This window comes from Arvicola amphibius, chromosome 2 (assembly GCF_903992535.2).
Source record: "Arvicola amphibius chromosome 2, mArvAmp1.2, whole genome shotgun sequence".
Taxonomy (NCBI): Eukaryota; Metazoa; Chordata; class Mammalia; order Rodentia; family Cricetidae; genus Arvicola; species Arvicola amphibius.
Window position 1 is genome coordinate 99,379,560 of NC_052048.2, and position 26,231 is coordinate 99,405,790.

Below are 26,231 nucleotides of genomic sequence, written 5' to 3' on the forward strand. Positions count from 1 at the left end.
TGAGAGGCAAGGATCGTGTGAGCTGCAGAGAATTGAGCTCCAGTCTGAGTGTCTAGAGCCCTAGGTCCTCTGCCTTAGAAGCCAGTGGTTCTCAGGGTTTGGAACTACAGGCCTCTGAGTACGAGTATGCCTACCCATCATTTCTTATCCCCTCCCCCTTTTATTCTTTGTGTGTTTGTATGTGGTGTGAGCACAAACATATTCACATCTTTGTGTGTGTGTGGATACGAAGTTTTCACAAACACAAAAGACTTTGCTAGAGATTTTCTTGGGCCTCTGTCTCCTGGGGTGGTGGAGGTGCCAATAGGCTCATGGGAGAAGGCGGGCAGAACACCACCACACTTCTATCCTCCGCAACAGTACCAGGCCACCGAGCACTGTTCAGCAAGCTACACTGTTGTCCGAAGAAAGGATTTTCCAAATTCTTCTGTTCATTTGGTATAGCAGCATGGGAGCCCAGAGAACTCAGCCCACAGAGTTCCCTGCCGTGTGTAACCGAGAGCCCAGCTCATCACTAGCTGGAGGCAGCTGGAGGCAGATGGAGAAGAGGCAGGATGGGGAGAAGTGAAAATGAGGTTCATGTTTTCCTGGCTTGGTGGTTGGAGGAGGGAGAGGGGAAGGCAGGAAAGAAGGGCACGGGATGCCCACTGTTCCCTGTCCTCAGATTGCTCAAGGGAACATCAAGGGCAGAAGGGCTACCATGACAGGATGAGCTGGCCGTGTCAGAGGCAAGTAAGAGAGCAGAGCACAGGACTGTGCAGATTCTCAGGAAACTGCAACCAGGAGCGGCACACACACCAACCTCACATGTCAGCGGATGGAGCAGAACATACGCCAACCTCACATGTCAGTGGATGGACAGCATCCAAATGGACCATGCTCTTCCTGCAGGGACAGAGGAGAGGGTGCCATCATCTAAGACTTCACTCCTTGGCAGCTGCTGTAAGAGGACATTTGTCCTAAACACACACACACACACATACACACATACATACATGCACACACACATACACACATACACATACACACATACACATACACATAAACACACGCATGCATATACACATACACCACATATACAAACATGCATACACACACATACACACACAGACACACAGACATACACACAGACATATATACATGCACACATGCAGACACACACACATATACACACAGACATACACATACACACAGAGACACACACATATACACACATATACACACATACACACACATATACACGTTAAAACTTCTGCCTCTCCATCTTTTTTTAAATTTTATTTAATTTATTTTTTTATTAAAAATTTCTGCCTCCTCTCCGCCTCCCATTTCCTTCCCCTTCCCCCCCACTCCCCGCCCCCTCCCTCTCCAGTCCAAAGAGCAGTAAGGGTTCCCTGCCCTGTGGGAAGTCCAAGGTCCTCCCCCCTCCATCCAGGTCTAGGAAGGTGAGCATCCAAACAGGCTAGGCCCCTCCCCCAAAGCCAGTACATGCAGTAGGATCAAAACCCAGTGCCATTGTCCTTGGCTTCTCAGCAGCCCTCATTGTCTGCCTTGTTCAGGGAGTCCGGTCTCTCCATCTTATATGAAGTTTGGTTACAAGGGGCCAAATTTCCAGAAGCAATTAGTGCTTTGCAAGATTCCGCTCTCCATCCTGCAGGCTACCCATCCTGACACAATCCCCCAGGCTCAAAGAAACAAGCCAGCAAGACAGGAACCGCTTCACCCAGACCTCTCTGCAGATTGTGACTCTTGGTGCCAAACAGGCAGCACCTACTTTGGTCCTAGTGAAAGCCAAGCTGGTCGGCTCCTAAGGCAGGAGACAGGAGGAGCTGAGCGGGCATCCTGGAAGACACATGAACAGACAAGTTGAAGGAAAGCCCTTCCCTGTGGCTACCCCTCGGAGATGGGGAATTCATACAACAGCCATCAGGAACCCATGCTGGGACAGCCAGGAGAGCAGCAGCAGGAGGGGTCATTTTACAGTCGCTTCGGCTGCCACAGAACGTTGCAGCAGGCTCAGTTGATGTGAGACAGGCCTTAGACCACCTCATCTTTATGAAAACAAGGAAAGAGGCAGGTAACCCTCCCTCCCTCGCCCTTCCTACATCTTCTCAACCGTCATTGCAGTCTGGTCACTTATCCTGAGCATAACTTGGGACACTACTGAAGCTTCCAGTATAGTAAACATCTTCCAAGATAGAATTTTAGTTTCCCTTTAAATACAGCTGCAGAACTTGCTATATTTCTTTTTAAGAAAGTAGCTACATGGCTGCAACCTTAAAGGAAAAGATATTTAAAAATCAAAATTACTCATACCTACAATTTAATCCCAAACAGCTATTTCCCACTTTACAGATTACTTTATTAATCAATTTCCACATTTATTTTATGTCCATTTAGTCACACATACTTATAATTTGGGTATTCTCCTTTTGTTTTCAATATATCAAATAACAATAACAATTTGATATATTATTGACAATATATCATACGGATTTATCCACATTTTCACAAAGACGTTTAGTAATATCTATAAATGATTATTTACCTCATGTGCTAAAACATAATGTACATTGTTTATGCTTTAAATTCAAGGCAAAAGCTCTGTCCTGCCATTGTGCCACCAAAGGAGACAGGAAGAGTGAAGGGTTGGGGTCCCAGAAGATACAGGAGTAAGCCAGTTGGAATCAAGTCATTTCTACTTCCTCCTCCTCTGAGGTGGAGGAAAGTCACGTGACAGTGGTCAGGGGTTTGGGCTGTGACAGCTCAGAGTGTTCTCAACAAATCTCTGTTGGAAAGTCTGGTATCTGATAAGCAATCATATGGCTCTGTCAATATTAACCCAGGCCTTAAAGATATCTTCGTGTACGGCGTGCACACGCATTTGTACTCACGGGCACCACAGCCGGTGAGTGGAGGTGGTAAGACAACTCTGACTGTTAGCCCTCACCTTCTGCTTTGTTGAAACGGGGTCTGGTTGGGTTGTATATGCCAGGTTAGCTGATCCTTGAGTTTCCAGAGTCTCCTGTCTCTCCTCCCCAGCATTGCAGGAACACCAAGATTACAGGTCTGCACTCTGACCTCTGGCTTTCCTTGGGTTCTGAGTTCTCACCTCAGGTTCTCACCTTTGTACAGCAAGCGGTTCACCCACCCAGCCCTCTCCCAAGCCCCAAACCAAGTCCTTCAATGGTCTTCACGATGTCCCATCTCTTCCCACAACTTCTCCATCTGATGGAGAAATGGCATGTCCTCCTTCAGCTTGGTCTTCACAACAGAAATGGAAGCCCCACAGGCCACACCGTCCCAGCCTCCCTAGAGTTGAGTACAGGGAATGACATGGACCCTGCCTTCTGAACGCTGGCTTAAAAAGGCAGAGACCATCCAGAAGTCATAAGTGCCACTGCTTTGGGGCCATGCAGGTCGCAGGAGCCACAGAGGTGGCTGAGCCACCACTTTTTCTTGCATTAAAGAATGACTTTAGCAGCCTCTGGGTTCTGTGCCGTAGCTACAGCCATTGCCCAGAGCTCTTGGCACTTGATAACTTAAGCACACCTGGCTCAGCAGCTCTCTGGCAAGTCTACGCCACATCAGTGTGCTGTCGATAAACCTCCTCACGATTTCAATTAGTGCGAGCCCTTTCCGTTGTCTCCGGCTCAGAATGCTGTCTGATTCAATCTTCGTTTCCTACGCCCATCAAAAGCCATCCAGAGAAAATTGAAAATCCATTCCCACGGAGACATAATGACGCCCTCTCTTCTTGGTATAAGATTTTACTGCCCGCAACGATCCTTTTGCATCACGCAGCCTCCTCATTTGACTTGTTAAAATCAAAGTGTTCTAATCTACGCCGCATTTTCATCATGTCCAGTTTTTTTTTTTTTTTTTTAGAAAAAATGGAGTCCAGAGCAGCTCAGGGTGTGACCCAGAGTAACACAGTAAATCAATGTGCCCCCAGGAGCTGCTACCCACCTTCACCTGCTTTGTTGGAGGAGAGGGTACTAATTGGAAGTAGGATGTCAGAATAGCAGAAGAGAGATTGATTACAAGTGGGCAATGATTTCTGCCAGCTAAAATGAAAGCAAAGATCTTCAATGCACACATGTGCATGCTCTCCCACGTGTATGTGCACATGTGCGCACGCGCGCACACACACACACAGACACAGACACGCACACAACCAATTTCCCTTCTCTGCATTCTCATTACAAGACGCTAAGCCTCCTGTGACTTGGCTAAGCACCAGTCAAGCAGAAGCACACCTCTGATGAGCTTCTATTTCTGTCGCACCAAGTGTCCTGTCCAAATGGACTTGAACCATCCCTCCTTGAGCAGAAATGAGTCATACCTGGAGACTGGCAAACTGAAGGGGACACAAACCCCAGTCTCCTTGGCTAACAGATGGCATGGCTACCTAAAGGCAAAGGGCGCCAGGAGCAAATGTAGGGTTGGCGCGGAAACAGCATCCACTGTGACACTAGAAGACAGCCCCTGGGGTCTCCCAGGCAGATTCCTGACATTTCGAGGTCAGCACCTGCTTCTGTAATGGCCACCATTGGGTCTGGCTCCCAGGCATTGATCCCCAGATGTGATAAGAAGAGAAGCATGCAGAACCATGTAAAAAGTTGACCTGCCAAATATAAAAGAATGTTTCTGGGTATAGCCAGGACTGGAGATCTAGCCAGGTTACACCAGTTCAGGTTTCCTCAAGAGAGAAGTCTGAGACAAGGAGGTGAGTACAGGTGTTTTACCTGGAAAATGGTTCCAGGAAGGAGTCAGGGAATGACTTAAAGGAAAAAAAACATTTTAAGAAGTAGAAAAAGACAAGATTTCCTGAGTAAATTGGAAGCATGGGGACCATGGGAGAGAGTAGAAGGGAGGGTAGAGGAAGGGAGGGGAACAGAGAAAAATGTATAGCTCAATAAAATCAATTAAAAAAACATTTTAAAAGACGATAAACCAGTGGTTCTCAACCTTCCTAATGCTGTGATCCTTTAATACAGTTCCTCATGTTGTGGTAACCCTCAACCATCAAATTATTTCATGACTGTAACTTTGCTACTGCTGCTGTAAATCATAATGTAAATATCTAATATGTAACCCATGTGAAAAGGTCATTGACCCAAAGGGGGTCACCACCCACAGGTTGAGAACCACTGTACTAAAGTCTATAGTAACAATGAAGTGTAGATCTCCCTTACTGGTAAGATAATATTAAAGCAATATTAAAGGACCAGGAAAGGATGGGTACCCCACGTCCCTTGGTCTGCATCCTTCTGGGCTGTGTCCCTGGGGCTTGTCTAGGTGTAAACATAGGTAGGTGTGACAGACCCAAGTCTTCTTTGGGTTCAGATTCATCCCAAGGCTGATGCAACCTGGGGTCAGGCCTGGCTATCCCTGAGACCCCCTGTAATTAGTTCCTGTCCTGGTTGGCTTCACCAACAGAAGCCCTTTATAAAGAAAACTTGATGTTGCAGAACAGGCAGCTCAGAACTTGGTAATAGATTTTCTCCCATTGTAAAGTTTTCAAAATGTCTCTAAAAACAAAACAAAACAAAACAAAAACCTTGTAGGACGTTGAAGGGGGATCATATCCAACCCTAAAGCTGCAGACCATGGTGGGCTGCCACCCAGCCAGGGTAAAGATCAGGCTCACTAAGAGCCCTTCGGGAACCCAGGAACAAATAAATCCTGGGTGCTCAGCATCAGGTTTCCCCGTGCCTGGGAAATGCATCCCTACCATGCCCCCTTCCTGTTTCTTGACCTTTCTCAGAGGTTCTAGTAAGGAGTGTTTGAGTTATCTGTGCCATTCAATATTCATTCATTATCTATGCCATTCATTCTTTCAATGAAAATTAGAATAAAAATCAGAGCTCTTTAGACGCCCAGCCCACGTGAATGAGAGCCTTGCCTCCTCTTCTGCGGGGCCTGATCTGGGAGATTTAAAGTCAAATGAGGGAGGTGTGATTCTAAAAGTCATCAGGTCTGACCTCCCTCGCTGCCACTGGGAGCTTGGCTCCTCCTCTCCGGCTTCCTGCTCCCGGTGGTCCAGGCAGGCTGGGCCTGTCTTTAACGAGGCCACTCACCACCTTCTAGGCAGGCCTCTTCCACCATAGATCAGCTCCTCCAGGACTGCGCCGCATGCAGTCTCGCTGCCTAGGTGTTTGCTTCTCTTTCAACGCACAACTCTGCGGCCACTTAATATTTACTTTGCCCATCCCCATGGTGAGATTTCTCTACCAGTTCCAGGTGCTTCACGGGCCTGTCTCGAAGCTCTGCTGCCCTTCTGCACGTCTTTTGAGAACCCCTGTGCAGAAGAGCACAATTGTTCAGGGGAGCAGAGCCTGGCCACTGATACTGTAGGATGCTTGGTACAATGTACGTTAGAGATCAGCACTGTAGAGCAATGGGGAAGAATGGAAGAAATGAGAGGGAGAGAGGAAGGGGAGAAGGAGGGAGGGAAGGAAGACGGAAGCAAGAAGGGAAGTCAGAGGACTTTCACTCAACAAGGCAGGCTGTTGCTGTGTGGCTCACCTGCCTCCCTGTGGTGGTTTGAATAAAATTGCCGCCCCCCCGTGAGCTCATAGGGAGTGGCACTATTAGGAGGTGTGACCTTGTCGGAGTTAGGGTGTCTGGCTTTAAGGGCTCATGTGCTCAAGCTATACCCATGGTGGCTTGTGGACCGAGATGTAGAATTCTCAGCTCCCTCTCCAGTCCCATATCTGTGTGCACACCGCCATGCTTCCTGCCATGATGATAATGGACTAAACCTCTGAAACTTAAGCCAGTCCTGATTAAATGCGCTCCTCTATTTTCTCCCGTTTTGGCATATGCACAAACTAAAGATCAAAGAGGCTTGCCCAAAGTCAGACTCAGTATCATGGAGAGGGCTGGAGAGGCGGCTTAGTGGTTTAGAGCATTGCTTGCTTTTGCAGAGGACCCTGGTTCGATTCCCAAAATCCACACGGTAGCTCTAAAACCACCCACAACTCTAGGGCATCCGGTGCCCTCTTCTAAACTCTGAGGGCACTGAGCACACACATGGGACACATACTTAGAAGCAGTTAAAAGAGTCACACACATAAAAATATTTAAAATGTATATCATGCAGGGAACATTGTATTTGCTAAATGAAGTCCCAGAGAGGCTCTGTCTCATCCGTTCCTCTCCTCTTTCTTCACCCCACAAGAGGGAAACTGAGAACAAGAGAATTGGCTAAGTGGGTGGTCCAAGGTCACACAGATGACAAATGACAATCTATGAATTCAAGTCTCGGTTGCTCAGGCTGTCACACGGACACTTGTGGGCATTTGATTTCTATGGGAGGTTTCCTCCTGCACCAGTGAAACACCCTGTTTAGATAACGCAAATAATCTGCCTGAGAAGTCTGTTCTTGCTCTAACTCCTCAGTCTGTAGAGCCCTGGAGCACAAAGGCTTTCTCAGACGCCTGATAGAAGCGATGAAAACATTTCTCATTGTCTTTTCAGTGCTGAGCTGCTAAGCTGAAAACTGGTAGGCCAACAAAGACTGGCCCTGAGCACCACATCTATGTGAAGGAATAAATGCTTTATTTAAAAATAGAAAGAAAGAAAGAAAGAAAGAAAGAAAGAAAGAAAGAAAGAAAGAAAGAAGGAAAGAAAGAAAGAAAAGGCAGTGCAAACAGAATACAAAATTACATGTTCACTATGATTATTGCTGAGTTAAATCACACAGGCATAGAGACAAAGACTAGAGAGAAAAATGAACTTAAATTAGTTCTAGGCAACAAGATGGTTTGCCTTTCCTAGAGAATGTATTTAAGTCGTTTAACACATTTGTGCCCTAAGAGAAGTGGATCTGAAATACAAAAGTTCTCCATGCAGTGGTACTCACCTAAAATGCACCTTCAAGGGTCTCTGATGCCACTGTTTGGTTGCCCATGTTTGACCCTGACCAGTGCTGGTAATGGTTACTGTAGAGACAGGCAGGCGGGAAGAGGGAGAGGAGTTCTGTTATTCCCCCCTGCAGTTTTGCTGTTGCTCCCTACTGTGACATTTTGAGGACAGTGTCCCCAGAATCTCCTATGTTGTATGTGCTTCCTCTGCAAGTCAACTAAGTTCACTGAGTACCTGCTATGTACTGGACCCTAGGCTGAGAGAAAGAGAGAAAAAAAACTGTAGACAGGTCCTTTCTGTGGGAGCTCCATCTTTGTCTCTCCAACTCCTCACTTCACCCTAAAATAGAAAGCCTCCCAGAGTGGGAGCCCCCCCCCCCAAGTCCTCTCCTGGGTCTAACATCTAGATGAGGCCAGATATCCAGCAGTCTCTCTGTATATGTTTAGTGAACAAATTTCAGTGTATTTTATAGCTAATCCCATGAACAGGTTTCTCCATCTAGGGCAGATCTCTGTTTGTATAATCTCCCAGGCCCATTCTCACTGCTGCATAAGAGGCTGTTGAGGATACAGTTGAATCTCATTTTTTATAGGACCACATCTGGCACATCTGGCACCCAAAGAGCTCTTTCGACAGCTCGGTTGGAGTCTGCTGAGTTCTCTCAATGTTACTCATTCCTGGAAGAGGTTTAGCTCTAATGTCAGTTCCCTGTGGACTTCTGAGACATTGTACTATGTTCTCAGCCCTTACACATTCCCAGAGGGAAACTGTTGGAGCCATAGCAGGATTTGTGCCATGATTCCACATCCCTTCTAGCTTGCTTCTCTTTACCCAATATCCTGTTCGATTTCGGACTTCAGTTCCCTCATTGGTTGACCAGAGGGTGAGGAGAGGCTAGCTCAGGAACTCAGGAAGGGCCATCCTCCTGGGATGTAGTCAGGTGAGGAGCTGGTTAGCAGGGTGCCTCTTTCAGAAGGAGATACTGGTGTGTCTGCCTTTTTTCCTCTGTGTGTGTGTAGGCAGAGACTGCTCATTCGTTCCCCATCACCCAGACCTGAAATAATCACACAGAAACTATATTAATTAACTACTGCTTGGCTAATAGCTTAGGCTTTTTATTAACTAACTCTTATATCTTAAATTAACCCATTACTATTATTTTATATTTTACCACGAGGCTCGTGGTTTACCAGTAAGATTTTGTCCGGCGTCTGTCTCCTTTGGCAGCTACATGGCATCTCCCTGACTGCCTTTTTTCTCCCAGGATTCAGTTTAGTTTTCCCACCTAGCTCTATTCTGCCCTGCCACAGGCCAAAGAAGCTTCTTTATTAACCAATGATTTTTAAGAAAAACATATTCACAGCATACAAAGGGGAATCCCACATCATGTGGATGTGTGTGTTAGAAGGCAAGCAGAAAGCTAAGACTTAAACTTCTTCATGATAAAAAAAAATAAAAGAGCCCAGAATGCTTCTCCTAATTCCTTTTCAAGTCTTCCTGAGTAATCCTCAAAGGCCTCTCTGCCTGTCTCCCTTCGTTCCTCCCTCTTTCTCTTCCTTTTCTTCTTATTAGCTACAAAGGACTACTGGAGATTGAGGTACCTGTTTTGTTCTTTCCTCTTGGTAAGGTTTATATATAAAATGTTCCCCTAAAGGCTCATGTGCTGGAGACTTTGTTCTCAAATAGTAGATCCAGTCATTGAGAGGTGGAGATTATGGAGGCCAATAGGTATATCAATGTGTTTACCCGGTAGTGAATTCGTGAGTGAGCTGTGAGGAGGTAGGTTCTGGCCGGAGGGTGGGTCACGAAAGGTACCTCTTTGAAGAGGATATCCCACCTTGGCTCCTTCTGGTTTCTCTTCCTTTCTGCTTTCTGACCATCATGAGGCAGCCATCCATGCTCCACAGACTCCTTTACAATACGATGCTTTGTCTTTAACACAGGCCCACTCCAACAAGGCCAAATGACGGCGAACCAAGATCTCTGAAACCAAAAGCCAAAAGAAACTGCCATGAGTCTTTCTTGTCAGGACCGCCAGCCTCCAAATAATGACATGGAGACTTAATAATTAATAAATTATGAAAGCTTGGCCTTAGCTTAAGCTTGTCCCATTGGATCTTATAACTCAAATTAACCTGTTTTTATTAATCTGTGTTCTGCCATGCGACTTTTTACCTCTCCTTCATTCTGTATGTCTGACTCCCTCCATGTCTTGCTTGTGACTCTCATGTACCTCAGATTCTTCCCCAGTTCCTCCTCTCTTACCCCAAAAGTCCTGCCTATTCTGTCCTGCCTAGCTGTTGACCATTCAGCTCTTTATTAAACCAATCAGAAGACACCTTGGCAAAGACATGTCTTCACAGTGTTCAAAAAAATTATCCCACAACAAGAAGTCTGTTCTTAAGTTGTTCATCAAAAGGTTACTGAACACACTGCTGAATCGTACTGTCAGCTTATAAAGAACAGAGGCCATGTTTGACTTTCCTATTATTCCCTGGCACAGAGCCTGGCACTGGCCACTTAACAAACACTTAACAGTAGGTGCTTAGTGTTTGCTGAATGTATTGAGCTTCTACATTGAACCCTGTCCTGTGCTTCTGAAGATGGAGGGATAGAAAGATAGATGGATGGATAAATGGATGGACGGACAGATAGATGGATGGGAAGATGGATGAATGGAAGGATTAGTAAATGGATGGATGGATAAATGGGTGGATGGATAGATTGATGGGAGGATGGATGGATAGAAGGATGAATGGGTGAATAAAAGGATGGATGGATAGATAGATAGATAGATAGATAGATAGATAGATAGATAGATAGATAGATAGATTGATTGATGGGAGGGAGATGGATAGGATAAATGGGTGAATGGAAGGATGGATGGATGGATGGATGGTTGGATGGATGGGTAGAAGGATGAATGGAAGGATTAGTAGATGGATGGATGGATGGATGGATGGATGGATGGATGGATGGATGGATGGATGGGAGGATGGATGGATAGATGGATGAATAGATTGGTGTGAGGGTGGATGGATTAATGAAAGAAAGGATGGATGAATGACTGGAAGGGCAGAAGGATGCATAAGAAAGCACATGGATAATCTGAGAAATCTGAAAAGAGTTTAATAAAGCACCTCTTAAAAAGTGGAAGATGGGAGCTTAGGGAAGTCAGGCAGGCAGGAACTGAATTCAGGTCACTGAGACAAGACAGAGAAAGTGGGCACCACCCCCAGTGCTGACAGAACAAAGTGGGGAAAGTGATGAATCAAAGCCACAGAGGGATGAACTGCCAGAGGGAGGCTCTGGCTTCTGGTGGAGGAAAGCAGGCAGGCCGGGTAGGAGGCAAACCAACTTTGACTCTTTCTGGTTGTCATCCTATGTTCAGAACTCAGTAAGAAGCCAGAGGGCCAAGGGCATGCAGATACGGTTGCTAGGAACCAGCTTCCCTGGGATTCAGGCGGGGGAAGGGATGAAGAGAGGTCCTAAAAGGACACAGCTCCTGTCCTCTGCCAAGTGGTTTGTGAGTTACACATCGTAAAGTCAACACTTTAAAAGAAAGATATTTGGATGCACCCCCAAACACAGTGCAGGAAGTACCAAGGTCTGTGTGATTCTAGAGTGTGAGTGTTCTCACTGGGGCCAAAGCTGAAGCTTCTTGTGGGGAGGAGTGGGAAGAGGGCCTCAGGGGAGCCCTGTTTCTCTCCGTGCCAGTCTTGCTCCCACTGGGGACCTGGATTTCCTGTACTTCTGGAAAATGGCTCAGAAAAAAGAAAAGGAGGCCAAAGTGAAGCTTTCCACTCTGCTCTGCTGGGAGCTGGGATGATCTCAGTGGACATTTCCCCACACCTCCACTGGCAAGCTCTGGTCCAGCAGTCCTTCCCTTTATCAGCAGAGCTCACTCCTAGTGCACACGTTCACACATGTGCATGAGTGTATAGACACGTGTTCACACACGTACACCTAACTTTCCACTCACTGACTCACAGTAAATTTAAAGTAGGCATTATTAGATATCCTTGGTGTTTTGTTTGTTTGTTTGGTTGGTTTTGGTTTTGGTTTTTTTAAGACAGAGTTTCTTGTGTAACAGTACTGGCTGTCCCGGAACTTTCTCTGTAGACCATGCTGACCTCAAACTCAGAGATCTGCTTGCCTCTGCCTCCTGAGTGCTGGGATCAAAGGCATGCACTACCACTGCCAGGCTTATTAGATATCCTTGTTTTAAGACAAGGGGAAACTGAGGCACAGAAGGAGTAAGGAATTTCCCCAAGATGACTCATGCTCTTAACTATTCTTACACATAAGCATACAACATACTGATACATTCAGATTTACCTAATATAACAAAGATCATACAAATAAGTATTCAACAGCCTGTATATGAGTATTTGTTAATGAATAAATGAAATACATGAATAAAAACTGAGAAACTAGCCATAAGAAACCACTGTTGCTAGAGAGATTAAAAACTGTCCCAAGTTTCCCTCCAACTGGTTTCTAAGATGGGACGCAGCTCTCTGGAGGGTATTGCTCAGATGTGTGGAACTGCCAAGGGTTGGAGATTAGGCAGCTGAGGGCTGTTTCATTCAGCTCAATTCTGCCGAGGCATTTTTCGGGTAAACCTTTACTCAAAGAGATGAGTCTTTACTCATCAAAATGTATGAAAACCAGAGATTCAAACAGGCTCTGATCCCACTTCCTGCTCAGAGAAGCTGTGATCTAGATGGCAGCCATCCATCCTCCATTAAGGGCACTATCTAAAGCAGCTAGGCATTGTCACCCTTCCAGCTACCTCAAACCACCCTCATCAACAGTCACACAGTTCCCAAAGTAACTTTAACTCAAAATACACCAGAAGGATCCCTAACCCGGTACCATTTCCCAAGTCCAGAACACCTGAGCACACGGAAAAGCAGGTAGCTGGTGTCTGAGGAGACAGAAAGCCATGGGGATATCCATAAAGCCTTTCCCTGCTGTCCAGACGTGGAGAGAATGTGGGAGGACAAAGCTCTCCCGGGCCCTGCCAAGCCATCGCTAATATTTATCCTGTGTTTGGCAAGTTCCAGGCCAACACTAAACACCTTTGAGGTGTTAGCTCGTCTTCCCTTGGCAGGAGTCCTGGGAGGCTGGCCTGCTCTCCAGGTGAGGACAGAGGCGTGGAAGAAGCAGCTGCTGGCTGAGCTCACCCAGGACCATGGGTGAAGTTCACGACAGGGTCAGGGCGACAGCTTCCGTTGGCTCAATGCACTCTTTCGCAGTTGGCTTCCCATCCCACGTGACGTCATGGGGCTCTGGACAAGCGACCAAGAGACAACCACCTGCAGTATTTGCCAAACTCTGAGAAGTCTGGTGTCCCTTGAGGGTGGAGGATCAGAAGGTTATGGAAGCTGTGCAGGCAGGACTCCAGCACCTGTCCGCCAAGGCACTCTGGGAATCTAGCATGTGTGTTTCTATTCCTGGGACAGGGGCTCCCATGGCCATCCAGTATAAATCTCCACTGATTGCTTAAAAGCTCAAGAGCCAGTTAGAGCAGCTTGTACCTAACATCTCTGCACCCAACAGGCAGTTTAAGGTTAGCCTGAGCTACATAGCAATATTCTATTAATAAACAACAAACAAAAGACAGGCCCAAAGGCTCAGAAAGGGAGGTGACCTTATGAAGGTCATATAATTAGAAAAAGGCAGAGCTTAGTCATTCTGCCCTCAAGCCTGGGTCACAGCGGGTTAAGAGGCTGCCTGCGAACCCTCTGTTTCTGACTATAAAGATGATGCCCTGGGGTGATGGGAGAGGGATAGGGCAGGAAGACGCAGCACAATATTGGTCCTGAAGTTGTACCTGGAGACCACTTGCCCAGGTTTCAGCCACCCTACCCTTACATTGACAGTGCACACTGCCTCTAGTCACAGGGCCCAGAACTTTGTGAGAAAGCCCGTGGTGCAGTTGCGCGTGCGTGCGTGCATGTGTGTGTGTGTGTGTGTGTGTGTGTGTGTGTGTGTGTGTGTGCGTGTGTGTGGGTGTGGGTGTGGGTGTGCGCGCGCGCACACATGAAGGACAAATCTTGATGTGTTATTGCTGGTCTTCATCCGACACTCTCCACCCTGTTCTTTTGACAAAGAGTCTCTCATTGAACATGGAGCCCTCTGTTTTAGCAGACTGGTAGACCAGCTAGCCCCTGGGATCCACCTGTCTGCCCCTCCAATATTGCGGTTACAGATACGCACTGCCCTGGCTATATATGGAAGCACTTGACCCACAGAGTCACCTCCCCTGGCCCCACCCAGCACAATCTTTAACCTACCAGTATTGCTGTCTCTGCAGTCTAGATCAGCTGCAGCCTGCCAAGAATTCTGATGGGATCAATGGCACCCAAGGGTGACTTTGAGAGAGAACAGAAGGGGGCTTGAAAGAGATCACTCGATGACGGTGGCATCAGGGCAAGGTTAATATTCTGCAGGCAAATCATCTGCTTTGAAAATTCTGCTCGCGTGTGTTATAGAAACCTGCTTGACATCATGGATACCCCTGATTTTCTGAAGTTTGCTAGACAGTCTGATTTCTTTGTCCTGAGTATCATGACCCACTTTAGTTATAACCAACCAAACGATGGCTTTTCCCCATGGGCTTGCGTCGCACACACAGCATAAGAACTGGAGCAGGACTCAGTCCTGGGAAGATTGCAGATCTGGCTTGAGCCCTCTGATCTGCCACCGACCCATTAGGGGCCTCTGATTCCCTATGTATCTGGTCTTTACAGCTTGCTAACCAGTCCAGGCTGGCATTCAGATCACTGTGTATTCCAAGTTGGTCCTAAATTCACAGCGATCCTGGGCTCTCAGTCTCTCAAGGGCTGGGACCATAGGCAAGAGCAACCATGACCAGGTAAACATGGAGTTATAGGGGCCCTGAGCTTAAAAAGATGAGTAGTCCTTGGTTGTGACAAAAGAGGCAAACTATTGTAGAGAGACAAGAACAGCTCAGAAAGGGAGTGGTCAGGGGAGGAACTAAGGGCAGGAGGACCCCGCCTCCCCGCAAGTAAAGAGAGATGATGTGAACAAGGCCTTTGAGTCTCCTGCGTGGGGAGGAAAGCCATGAAAAAGGTTGGGGCAACCTCCTCCTTCTTTCTCCTAATTGCTCTTTAATGTCTGCCACAAGCTCCCAGCTCTCTGCAGGTGAAGCTGCCTGTATCTCAAGCACCACTGTGTGTCACTGTGTGAGTTTCTCAGGATAGCCCACAGATCAGCCTGCAACTGCCCACCTCACTCACCACTGCAAAGCCCCGAGTGGTGGAGCATGCAAGACAAGAAGGCCTCTGTGAGTTTGAGACTAGCATGATCTATAAAGCAAGTGCCATGCCAGTGAGGGCTACATAGTGAACTTCTGTCTCAACAACAATAACAAAACAACCCAGGGGCTAGAGATATAGCTCAGTAGTTATTAATACCTGTTACACAATCACAAAAACCAGAGTTCAGACCCCAGCATTTACCTCGGAAGCTAGATGTCCCCCAAACACATGATACCCTTTTCCTGCTTCCATATATGCAGCTGTACATACATGTGTGCACCCGAATGTACACATGTGCACAGAAACAGCCAAAACATTCAACTACCCAAGTTTCAGGGTCTCAAGAGGAGCAGAGCCAGATCATCCACTCCCACTCTATCCCCTCTTCCTACTGGGGAGATCCTGAGAAAGCTGGGTGCTGGTCACATCCTGGGGTAGCTGGTCTCTTTGCTCCTGTCTGGTGTTTGTGGTATGGAAATGTCTGATGTCTCTTACACCTGTTTAAGGTATTGGCAGAACAAAGGACAAAGTTAAGTTTAGGGAAAAAAAATTAGGATCAGAGAGTTGAGAAGGGTGTATCTGACCTGATTAAGGTGGATCCTTCAATTCTTAGGGTTTGTGAAAACATGAGCATAGACATATACAAACAGTAGCATATTTATATCAGAATGACTGTGACAGGTATTTTTGCATAATGCAAAGTATCTTTAAGACTATGAAAGGCAGCATGAGAGAGAAATTTGATGGCGTGTACTCGTTCTCACACCTTTATAACTTATATTTATATTTTGCTGAAATTTGTTTGGTGAAACTGTCCTTTTAAACCAACAAAACCTCTCAGTTGTCAAACTGCATCAGAGATCTTCGAGAAGAATAAAATTTTACTTGAGTTATTGATTAAAAACTTACTTGGTTGGCACCTAGAGCTACTCCTCAGGGTCCTCCATGGTCACTGAGGGTCGTATGTTTCTTTTGCTGTTTTATGCAGGGCCTGCCAAGCTCCAGAAGATCCTGTGGGCTAAGAAATCTGTCTGGAGATCTTCAGGTTAGATGAAAGGCAGTTTTGTCCAGTGGTCAGTGCTTGGCAGTTGAAGTAAATTGTGGATGGACGTTGTTCTGTGCCCATTTGTCTTCTGTCTTCTCTGGAGGAAACAGAGTGCTGCTGCTAGGAGCCAACCTGTCTCTTTTTGTTATGAAAAGATTTTTAATAATTAAATATTTAAATGCCATATTCCACAGATCTCTGAGCAGTTGAGGGCTGTTTATCAGGTCTAACTACTGTATAGAATCTCCCTGGAGAGCTGGATCCAAACTTGACTGTACTGGCTCTCAACTTAACAGGTAAGATTTATACTTTTAAAAGACAAAAGAGAAAACCATTAGCAATAAAGCTTAATGGTGGAACAGATGATAGCAGAGAACAGCTTACGATATTTTAAAGCAGGGTTGTATTAAATATAAAGTACTTTTGTAAGAGACTTATAAGTATATACCAGTTTAAAACATGAGACTTATTGCATTGTAGTCTGGAATGAGATCCAATGAACAGGCAACTATAACATTTAACAGTAAACATAGGTGCATTTAAGTTACATGTTCACATAGTGAACAGGAATTGGGTGAAGTGGATGCTCTTGGTGGGCCCTACTAAAGGCATGCCACTGCACAAAACGCACATGTAACAGGGTCAGAAAGAGGAATTTAGGCACAAAAACATAAGTAAACCGGGGGAACCAGACAGGGTATGCCTCAGTAAAGATGGTAGGACTTGGTCACCTGACCTAGCCATCAGTTAAGATGGTGGTGAGGTCACTTGACCTCAGTTAAGGTGGCAGTAAGGTCACCTAACCTCAGTCAAAATGGCGGCGGTCACGTGTTGTATGGAAAAGCCACATTTTTTGAGCCACGGGGGTTTTAAACATAACAAGAGAGACCTAGAGGCATGATCTGCCCTGTCACTGACCCACTGCACCACAAGCCACAGCAGGGAGCAAAGGCTGGAAATGAAAACAGCTGCCTCATGGGTCCAACTAATCTTGTCAGTTTCGGTGGGACCAGCAGCATTGGTGGCAGGGAAAAGCAGAGCTGGTGGGACACTGGCAGAGCATTCACAGGCGGGTGGCTGATAGTTGAGGATTTACACCATAGCTGAAAACATGAAAACAGCAAATGAACACCGCAGGGCCTATAGAGGGATGACTCCTCTCTACAGGTGGGGTGTTAAAACCTGACTGGCCCTAGTCCAGGAGACTCGGAAGCCAGAGAGGCTAGAGGTCACTCCGAGCAGTCTCTCATGACAGGAACCACTTATGAGTGGTCCAAAAGAAAAGAAAAAGAAAGGAGAAAGAAAAATCCGAGGGACCCCTGGCCCCAAATCAAATGCACCACACAGCGTGTGCAGTGCTAGCAAAGTTGCTGGTGTGCGCAGAGGTCACCAGGCAGATAGAACCCAGAGCTGTTGTAAAGAAACCTGGCTCCCAAGCCCAGGGGTCCACATTTCCTTGGGCTGGATGGAACGTAGAGAGAGCCTGGCTGAGTCACAAGCACCAATGTTATGGTTAAAATAAAATGCCATAGGTCCCCAAGTGGTGACAATGGGCAGTAGGCACGAGAACACAGCGGGACATGAAGGCAGCCAGTCTCTATCAGGGAGCCATGCAATGGGTGAGAGACAGAGACCTTTTAGGCACACCATGCAGAGAAAGTGGGTATTTATTTAGTGAATTATGGAGGGGAAAGGGAGTAAAGGGAGAAGGGAGAAGAACAGAGAGAGAGGCAGAGAAAGAGAGAGGAAGAGAAACAGAGAGAAAGGGGGGAGGAAAGGAGAAAGGGAGAAGTGAAGATAAGGGAGAGAGGCAGAAGCTGCCTCTTCAGGAACGAGAGATGGAAAGGAAAGACTAGCAGGCTAGAAGCAGAAGGAAGATCTGCTCTCCTCAGTGGACAGGGGAGGGAGTAGGCAGAGCTTGTCTCTTAAAGGGACAGGACAGACCATTACATCCAGGGTTCCAGGGAAGGATCTGGAATAACAGAGGAATGTTCATGAGGCTTGACTGTTATTCTTCCATTATTTCCTTATAGACTCAGGCTTGTTCCCGCACAGCTATTAGAGGGATGGGAGGGAGGATGTAGAAAGAACCTTCTACAGGTGATGCTGGTAGCACATGCCTTTTATCCCAGTGCTCAGGAGGCAGAGGCAGGTGGATCTCTGAGAGTTTGAGGCCAGCCTGGTCTACAGAGTGAGTGCCAGAACAGTCAGGCTATTACAAAGAGAAACCCTGTCTGGAAAAACAAAAACAAAACAAACAAAAAGAACCTTTTAGCAACAGGGCAGTGCTGACTCCTCTGAATCAGGAGAATCCGAGTCCCACTAAACAAAGACTCAGGGCAGAGTCTCTGCCATTCAGAAGAACCCTTTCTTGCTAACAAATACAAGTGTCCTCAACATTCCTGCCACTTACATACCTCCCATCAGAGAACTCTGAAGCGTGTGATCCGGCTTGGCTTTCCCACATACACCATCTGGTTCTAGAATTTTGCCTGCACACAGAAACCAGTGCAAGAGGAGGCTCTGATGAAATGTCCATGTCCTCCACACCGCTGACTGTCCTCTCCATCAGCTGTTGACAACACCAGAACTGAGGACTACACCAGGAATATGGGTGGACCGATCCACGGACAGTAGCTCATGAAGTCTGAAGTGTTGTTTCTTCAGACCAAGGAGTCAGCCACAGAAGGGACCAAGTTGAGACAGTTTCTAACTTTATTTTTGCTGCAGGTTCCTGATAGTAGCAGCTATCGGATGCCTACTGTGCACTCAACACCGTATCAGGTCCTGGGAAAGGAGCCAGCTGCTTATTGCTCTTAAGCTGGAGGACCACCATGGCACCTAGAGGACAGTTTGCCTCCTAATGATAGTGGAAGTCGTTAGGAACTGAGAAGTAACCAATAATATAGGGGTTGACATAGCAGCTTCACGAGTCCATTCATGGAACGTGATGCTCAGTGCCAATGGGAAATTTTAAAAATATTTAAAGAGATTTCCTTTGACAAGTATGTGATTCTCTAATCAGTTAGTCCATTAGATACATGTCAAACCCAATAGATTTGCCTGCAAAGCAAAACAAACAAACAAATAAACAAAACTGTAAGGGAGGCATGGAAGAGGCCCTACCCATCCTTCTAGGTTCCTTGTCTGAGTTACAAATTAAATTGATATAAGATAAATTAACAGGGAAAAATCATACTTAATTACATGTATGAGCATTGGAGTCTTACAAAATGTGTGGGCCCTGAAGAAGGGCCAGATGAGTAAAGTTTATAGAGCAAGCTGAGCTACAGAAGGGAAAGGGATTCTGGCAGGTAGGATGACCGCTCTGGAAAGACAGCGGCATGGTTAGAGAAAGGAGAGGAGCCTGTGCTCCTGGGGAAGGCCTCATTCCATCTCTACTACCTCAGTCACAAAACCCTGGCAGCTGGACTTGGCATCGTGAGGGTAGAAAAGGAAATGGCCCAGCTGTTAAGGAAGGCCAGGTGGGGGGACATGTGACCAGGGTGAGTGAGAAGAGAAGAGACAAAGCTGGCACACGACTGCAGCAGAGCATGCTGGGAGGGGGGAGCCCCACCAGGGGTGTGGCGTGTGAGTTTTGAAATACCCAGGAATGGAGTTCCATCTCCCTTCCGAGATTACTGAGAAGTACAGAGTGTCAGGGCTGAGCAAGCCCTTCACATTCAACTGACTTACAGTGGGAAATACATGTTTAAAATTGTGGACCAGTGAGGTGGGTAAAGGTTCTTTTCACCAAGTCTGATGACCTGAGGTTGATCCCTGGGACCCACATGGTTGGGAGTGAGAACAAATTCCTGTCAAGTTGTCGTCTGACCTACACACAGGCACTTTGTGGTACGAGTGCCCCCCTTCCACATACACAGGCACATAAAAAATAAATAAGTGTAAAAACTTTCAAAAGTGACGCCTGTCAGGACTGGAGAGATGGCTCTGTGGTTAAGAGCACTTGCTGCTCTTCTAGAGGACCCGAGTTCAGTTCCCAGCATCCATGTTAGGCGTTGACAACTGGCGGTAACTATAGCTCTAGGCCATGTAATACTTCTGGCCTAATTGGGTGTCTGTACTCATACTCACATACCTATATAGACACACATGCCTATACATAATTAAAAGTATAGTTTGCTTAAATTACATCTGTACTTAACATGTAAGGACTCTCGTCACCCTTTCTTAAACAATACAATAACAACTATATAGTGTCTATATTGTATTAGCTGGTGTGGGACCATGGTCTGTATTCTGTCAATTGTATTTTAAATAAACACTGATTGGTCAGTAACTAGGCAGGAAGTACAGGCAGGATAACCAGACAGGAAGTAGAAGCAGGTCAATGAGAACAGGAGTATTCTGGGAAGAAGGAAGCTATTTCTGCAGTTGTGAGCCCACCACAGAAGAAGCAAGATATGATTGCCTCGCTGAAAAAAGGTACCGAACCATGTGGCTAGCATAGACAAGAATAATGGGTTAATATAAGTTATGAGTTAATAAGAAGCCTGAGCTAATGGGCCAGTCAGCTTATAACTAATGTAGACCTCTGATTTCTTTGGGACTTAACAACTGCAGGAACCGGGCAGGACAAGGACTGGGCAGGACAGAAACCCCGACAACAATTAGCTGTCATAAATAATCTAGAGATGAGATTAAGGGTACTGAAAGACGTCTACAGGCTATCTCCAAATACCTCACCATGTTATATCAGGGACTTGTAAACCTGAGGAATTTGGTTTCTACCAGGGGACCTGTAGACGCCATGGAGGACTGTGACGATCACCGTCATATAGACAAATGACAATAGTCTACACGAACTGAGCACTTGCTATAGGTCACACACTTAGCACTCCACGGCAATCCTCTCACTGGATTCTCACAACAATTGTGAAAGAGGAAACTAATGGGACAGGAAAGATGGCTCAGCACTTCCAGAGGACCCAGGTTCAAATCCCAGCACCCACACGGCAGCTTTCAACTGTCTGGAGCTTCAGCTCTAGGGGACTTGATACCCTCACACAGACATGCACGCAGGCAAAACACCAATGCATATAAAATAAAGTGAAATAAATCATTAATTTTTTTAAAAAAAAGAGGAAACAGATATAGGGAGGACAAAACTCACCTGAGGTGAATGGGTATTGTGGACCAAACCCCACATCTTCTGGAACCTACCTCAACTCCTGTATGTAGCCAACCGTCTTCTGAACACAAGCTGTCTTAGTCAGGGTTTCTATTGCTGTGAGGAAACACCATGACCATAGAGCAAGTTGGGGCAGAAAGGGTTTATTCAGCTTACACTTCGGCATTGCTGTTTATAACTGGAGGAAGTCAAGACATGATCTCTAACAGGACAGGAACCTGGAGGCAGAGGCTAATGCAGAGGCCATGGAGGGGCGCTATTTACTGACTTGCTTCCCCTGACTTGCTCAGCCTGTTTTTTTTTATAGAGCCCAGGACCACCAGCCCAGGGATGGCACCACCCACCATGACCTGGGCTCTCCCCCATTGATCACTAAATGCAAAAATACCTCACAACTTGATCTCATTGAAGCATTTCCTCAGCTGATGACTCTAGTTTGTGTCAAGTTGACACACAAAACCAGCCAGTACACAAGCCTTGAATAGTTTTTCCTTGCATAGGAACTGCTTTGAATTGCCACTACACATTACTAAATGCAAAATGTTCCTGTCAATTATTTCCCTTCTAGGAAATCGATCAAAGTATGCAATGGTCAATTCTGGCCCTCCAAGGTGTTCTCAACATTTCACCTTCACGATGTGAGGACGTTAATCACCCGCCAAACGGCCTGTGGTTTTGAAACCGTTGTGAACTGATAGCGAATTATTTAATAATCAATTTTATAAGATCATCTCCTCCCTTCCTCATACAAGAAGGGGCAGGGGTGCGTGTGTCAAGACAGTGAATAGAAAATAGAAAAAGACATCGTAATCCCATGGGTGACCCAGAACTTTGACAACTAACCAAGCACTCTGAGGTACCCCCTCACTTCCCTTCTCATCTGTTCTGGGCCTCACTAGGCCTCCTTGCTCCCCTGGAACTCGCTGAGCCTGCTTCCTATCCCAGGACCTTTACCCCGTCTTTGATGAGGTAGCCAGAGTTGCCTTCTGTAAAGTCACACCAACTTGCTTCTCCTGTTCCCTGGGACTTAGGAAGTGGGGTGGCAGCAGCCAGAGGGTGGGGGAGGGGGAGATGCAGAATTTCTTTTTGGGAAATTGCAAAGGTGATGGAGATGAGCGTGCATGACATGAACACGTGTGAAACACTGAATTATACATTTTAAAATAGTTATCATGGAGTTGGGGAGAGAGCTCAGTGAGTTAAGTGTTTGCTGCTTAAGTGTAAGGACCTGGGTTTGGATCCCCAACACCTATGTAAAAAGGGGGAGGGGCATAGTGTCATGCTTCTCTCCCCAGAGCTCACTAGCCAAGCCAGTCTATCCAATAAAGAGGCTCCATCTAGTTGGGTAGTGGTGGTACATGCTTTTGATCCCAGCACTCAGGAGGCAGAGGCAGGAGGATCTCTGTGAGTCTGGGGCCAGCCTGGTCTGCAGAGTTCCAGGACAGCCAGGGTTACACAGAAAAACCCTGTCTCCCCCCCCAAAAAAAACCACAACAAAAAACAACAAAACAAACAAAAACCAGAGAGAGAGAAAGAGACTGAGCCCCATCTAAATAAAAAGTTTAAAGCAATATATGGTGGAAGGTGACATCTGATATATACCCCTGGCTTCCACCTGCACCACACACGAACACATACATAAACATACATCACGCATACACACACAAGTAGCTAAAATGATAAATTTTATGTTATGTATATTTACCCACATTTTTATATTTACATTGTAAAATTAATTTAAAAAACTAAAAAGCATTTGGTGGTACCTAATGACCTCAGCATCCATTCCTCAGAGAAATGTTCAAAGATCTTCAGACTTTATCAGCAATTCCCACTCCACTCCATGCACGCCACACGCATGCTGTCTTCTGACCGCTCTGTCCCGCACACACCATGCTTCCTCAGTACGGAAGTCTGAATGAGTACTTGGTCACCAGTTGGTGGCCGTTTGGGTAGGTTTAGGAGGTGTGGCCTTGCTGGAGGAAGTATGTCACTGAGGATGGGCTTTGAGGTTTTAAAAGCCACGCTCCATTCCCAGTTTGCTTTCTCTGCTTCCTGTTTGTGGTTCGAGATGTGAGTTCTCAGCCGCTGCCCCAGCTGCTGGGTCTGCTCTCTGCCGCCATGCTGACCTTATCATTATGACATAGCCCTCTGGAACCGGAAGTCCAAAAGAAGTCCTTCCTTTTTAAGATGCCTTAGTCATGGCGTTTTTATCACAGCACTAGAAAAGAGGCCAACACGGGGTGAATCCTTATCTCTATTTCTTCTCTCACCCACCCTTCCTTCTCTCTGGAAGGTTCTCTTCTTCTCAAAGGCTAAGAAAAGATTCATGTCAAGACCAACTTACCAAGTCACCTCCTGTCTTGGTGACTTGTCTATTGCTGTGATAAAACACCAGGAGCAGGGCAGCTGACAGAAGGAAGAGTCTGTGCTTAGGTTCTAGAGCTGTGGTTCTCCACCCTCCTCTTGCTGCACACATTAATACGGTGCCTCATGCTGTGGTGACTTTCAGCCATAAAATTATTTTTGTTTCTACTTCATAACTGTAACTTGCTATTGTGATGAATCATAATGTTAATATCTGTGTTTTCCGATGGTCTTAGGTGGCCGCTGTGGAAAGGGTTGCCATCCACAGGTTGAGAGCCTTTATTATAGAGGGTTAGTGTCCATGAGGGTAGAGTGAAGGCATGGTAACAGGAAGCAGGAAGCTGAGGGCTTGCATGGTGAATTACAAGCACAACGCAGAAAGAAGAAACTAGAAGTGACCTGAGTCTTTAAATTCTCAAAGCCTGCCCTCAGTGACATACTTCCTCCAGCAAGGCCACACCTCCTAAACATACCCAAATGGTACTACCAACTGGAGACCAAATATTCAAATGTCCGAGACCCTGGGAGACATTCCTCATTCATCTCTGTAAGCCTTCCCACCTGAATATGACCTTCTGCTCTGAGACACAGGCATGTCTTTGTTTTCTCTGTCCCTTTAGGGCCCAGCAGACAGTAACAAATATTTGCCGACTCTTTAGTGAATAGCATTTTTGTTCTTATCATAGGGGAGCAGAACTGTTATTCTTTTTTAAAGATATAATGATGGGGGTGGGGAGAAGGCCGGTCCCATGAGGGGCTGCAGCCGGTGACCCAAAGCTTCAGCAGGTCCCCTGAGGCCTTGGCGAGTCACCTTGGTGGGTGGGAAACTGCAGCAGTTAGAAGACAGACAGATACATCATGCAGAGAGAGTTTGGTATAGAGTTTATTTAGTAGGCTATGGAGGGAAAGGGAAGGGGAGAAGGGGGAGAAATAGAGAGAGGGAGAGAGAAATATAAAGAGAGAGGGAGGGGAAGAGAGGGAGAAACAGTAGTTACCTCTTCAGGAGAGAGACAGAAAGAGAGAGAACACAGGCTGGAGGAGGCAGGATATCGGGATATCCAGGATATCCGCTTCCCTCAGAGAAAAATAGGGGGTTGGGAGTGGGTGGGTCTTGTCTCTTAAAGGGACAGGGTACCCAGATGACACCTGGCCAGCAGATCATAACAATGACAAGATTTACAAAATGGTGTAATTCATTTCTGAGAAGTGTGATATAACCCAGTGGTAGAATAGTCTCTTCAGCAAGAGGGAGCTTTTTGTGAGTCTAGGAAAAAACTGAATTGAGCTGGGAAGAGGATCCTAGGTAGAGGCCTCAATAACAGCCATGTTCTTGTTTTCCCTGCTTTTTCTAGAGAAGGGTAGGTGAGTGAGATCTGAGTTCAGTCCCTTACAGGCTCCACAAAGCTGTTGCCTTTTTCTGCCATTCTGGACAAAAGCCCAAATACTCATACCGAAGTTGTGTGCTGTTTGGAGGTTGCCCAGTCTCTGAAGTCAATCTGTGCAGTCTGGCTTCCCTGTATCTAGGGGGATGGTGGAGCATCTTCCTGGAAGATGCAGATTACAGATGCTCCTTTTCCAGATTCCCTGGCATCTAGGTGTGGCCTGGGACTCAAGCATGACAATATTCTATTCCAGGGTTTAGTATCCGGAGTGCGACTCTTAAAGAGCAGGGGTTATGGAGAAAGCCTTTTAGGGCATCATCACGCTAGTGTCATGGATTTCAGTAAGGGTGGTGCCATGGCAGAGAATGGGATCCAAGGTCTTGATGTGGGAGGGTCTTCTGTTTTATGTTGATTTCATTGGTTAATAAAGAAACTGCCTTGGCCATTTGATAGTCAAGCCCTTAGGTGGGTGGAGTAGACAGAACAGAATTCTGGGAGGAAGAGGGAAGTTAGTCAGACGCCATGCCTCTCCTCTCTGAGACAGATGCCATGGATCCCAGCCACCAGGTCAGACATGCTGAATCTTTCCTGGTAAGCCACCACGTAGTGGTGCTACACACATTAACAGAAATGGGTTAATCAAGATGTGAGAGATAGCCAATAAGAGGCGGAAACTAATGGGCCAGGCAGTGTTTAAATGAATACAGTTTCCGTGTAATTATTTTGGGTAAAGCTAGCCCGGTGGCGGGAAGCAGCCCACCACTCCTTCTACAAGGTCTGGCGTCTCAACCCCAAAAAGTCAGGGCAGTATGTTCTGATACCAGCCAGCTAATGGCAGAAGCCATAAGGTTCATCTGGGCAAGGACTTCAGGGCGGTTCTGGTCATAGCTTAGCCGAACTCCATCTTCAGTACTCATTATTCCATTGACTTGTTCCATCACACTCCCTAGCTGTCAAAGAATTAACAGTGTTACTCTTATGCCAAGGGGAGTATGGATTTGTTACTTACAATAGGAGAGGCATGTTTTTGCTTCTCAGTGCTGATGATCACACCCAGAGCTTTGTACACACTAGGAAACAGCTTTATCACTGAGATACCCATCCTTTGGGATTCAGTAATTAAT

At 46.4% G+C, this 26,231-nt stretch overlaps 1 long non-coding RNA gene across 2 annotated transcripts; it reads right to left on the bottom strand.

Annotated features, from left to right (window-relative positions):
- Positions 1-2,132: 2,132 nt before the first annotated feature.
- LOC119807848 lies at positions 2,133-12,863 on the bottom strand. 2 transcript variants are annotated; one of them, XR_005284362.1, is made up of 5 exons: positions 12,772-12,863; positions 9,710-9,855; positions 8,704-8,926; positions 7,871-7,949; positions 2,133-4,627 (listed from the first exon to the last, which is right to left on the bottom strand). It is a non-coding gene; the product is annotated as an uncharacterized LOC119807848 (long non-coding RNA). The 2 variants fall into 2 exon arrangements; XR_005284361.1 differs by having other exon boundaries at positions 9,619-9,855.
- Positions 12,864-26,231: the final 13,368 nt, after the last annotated feature.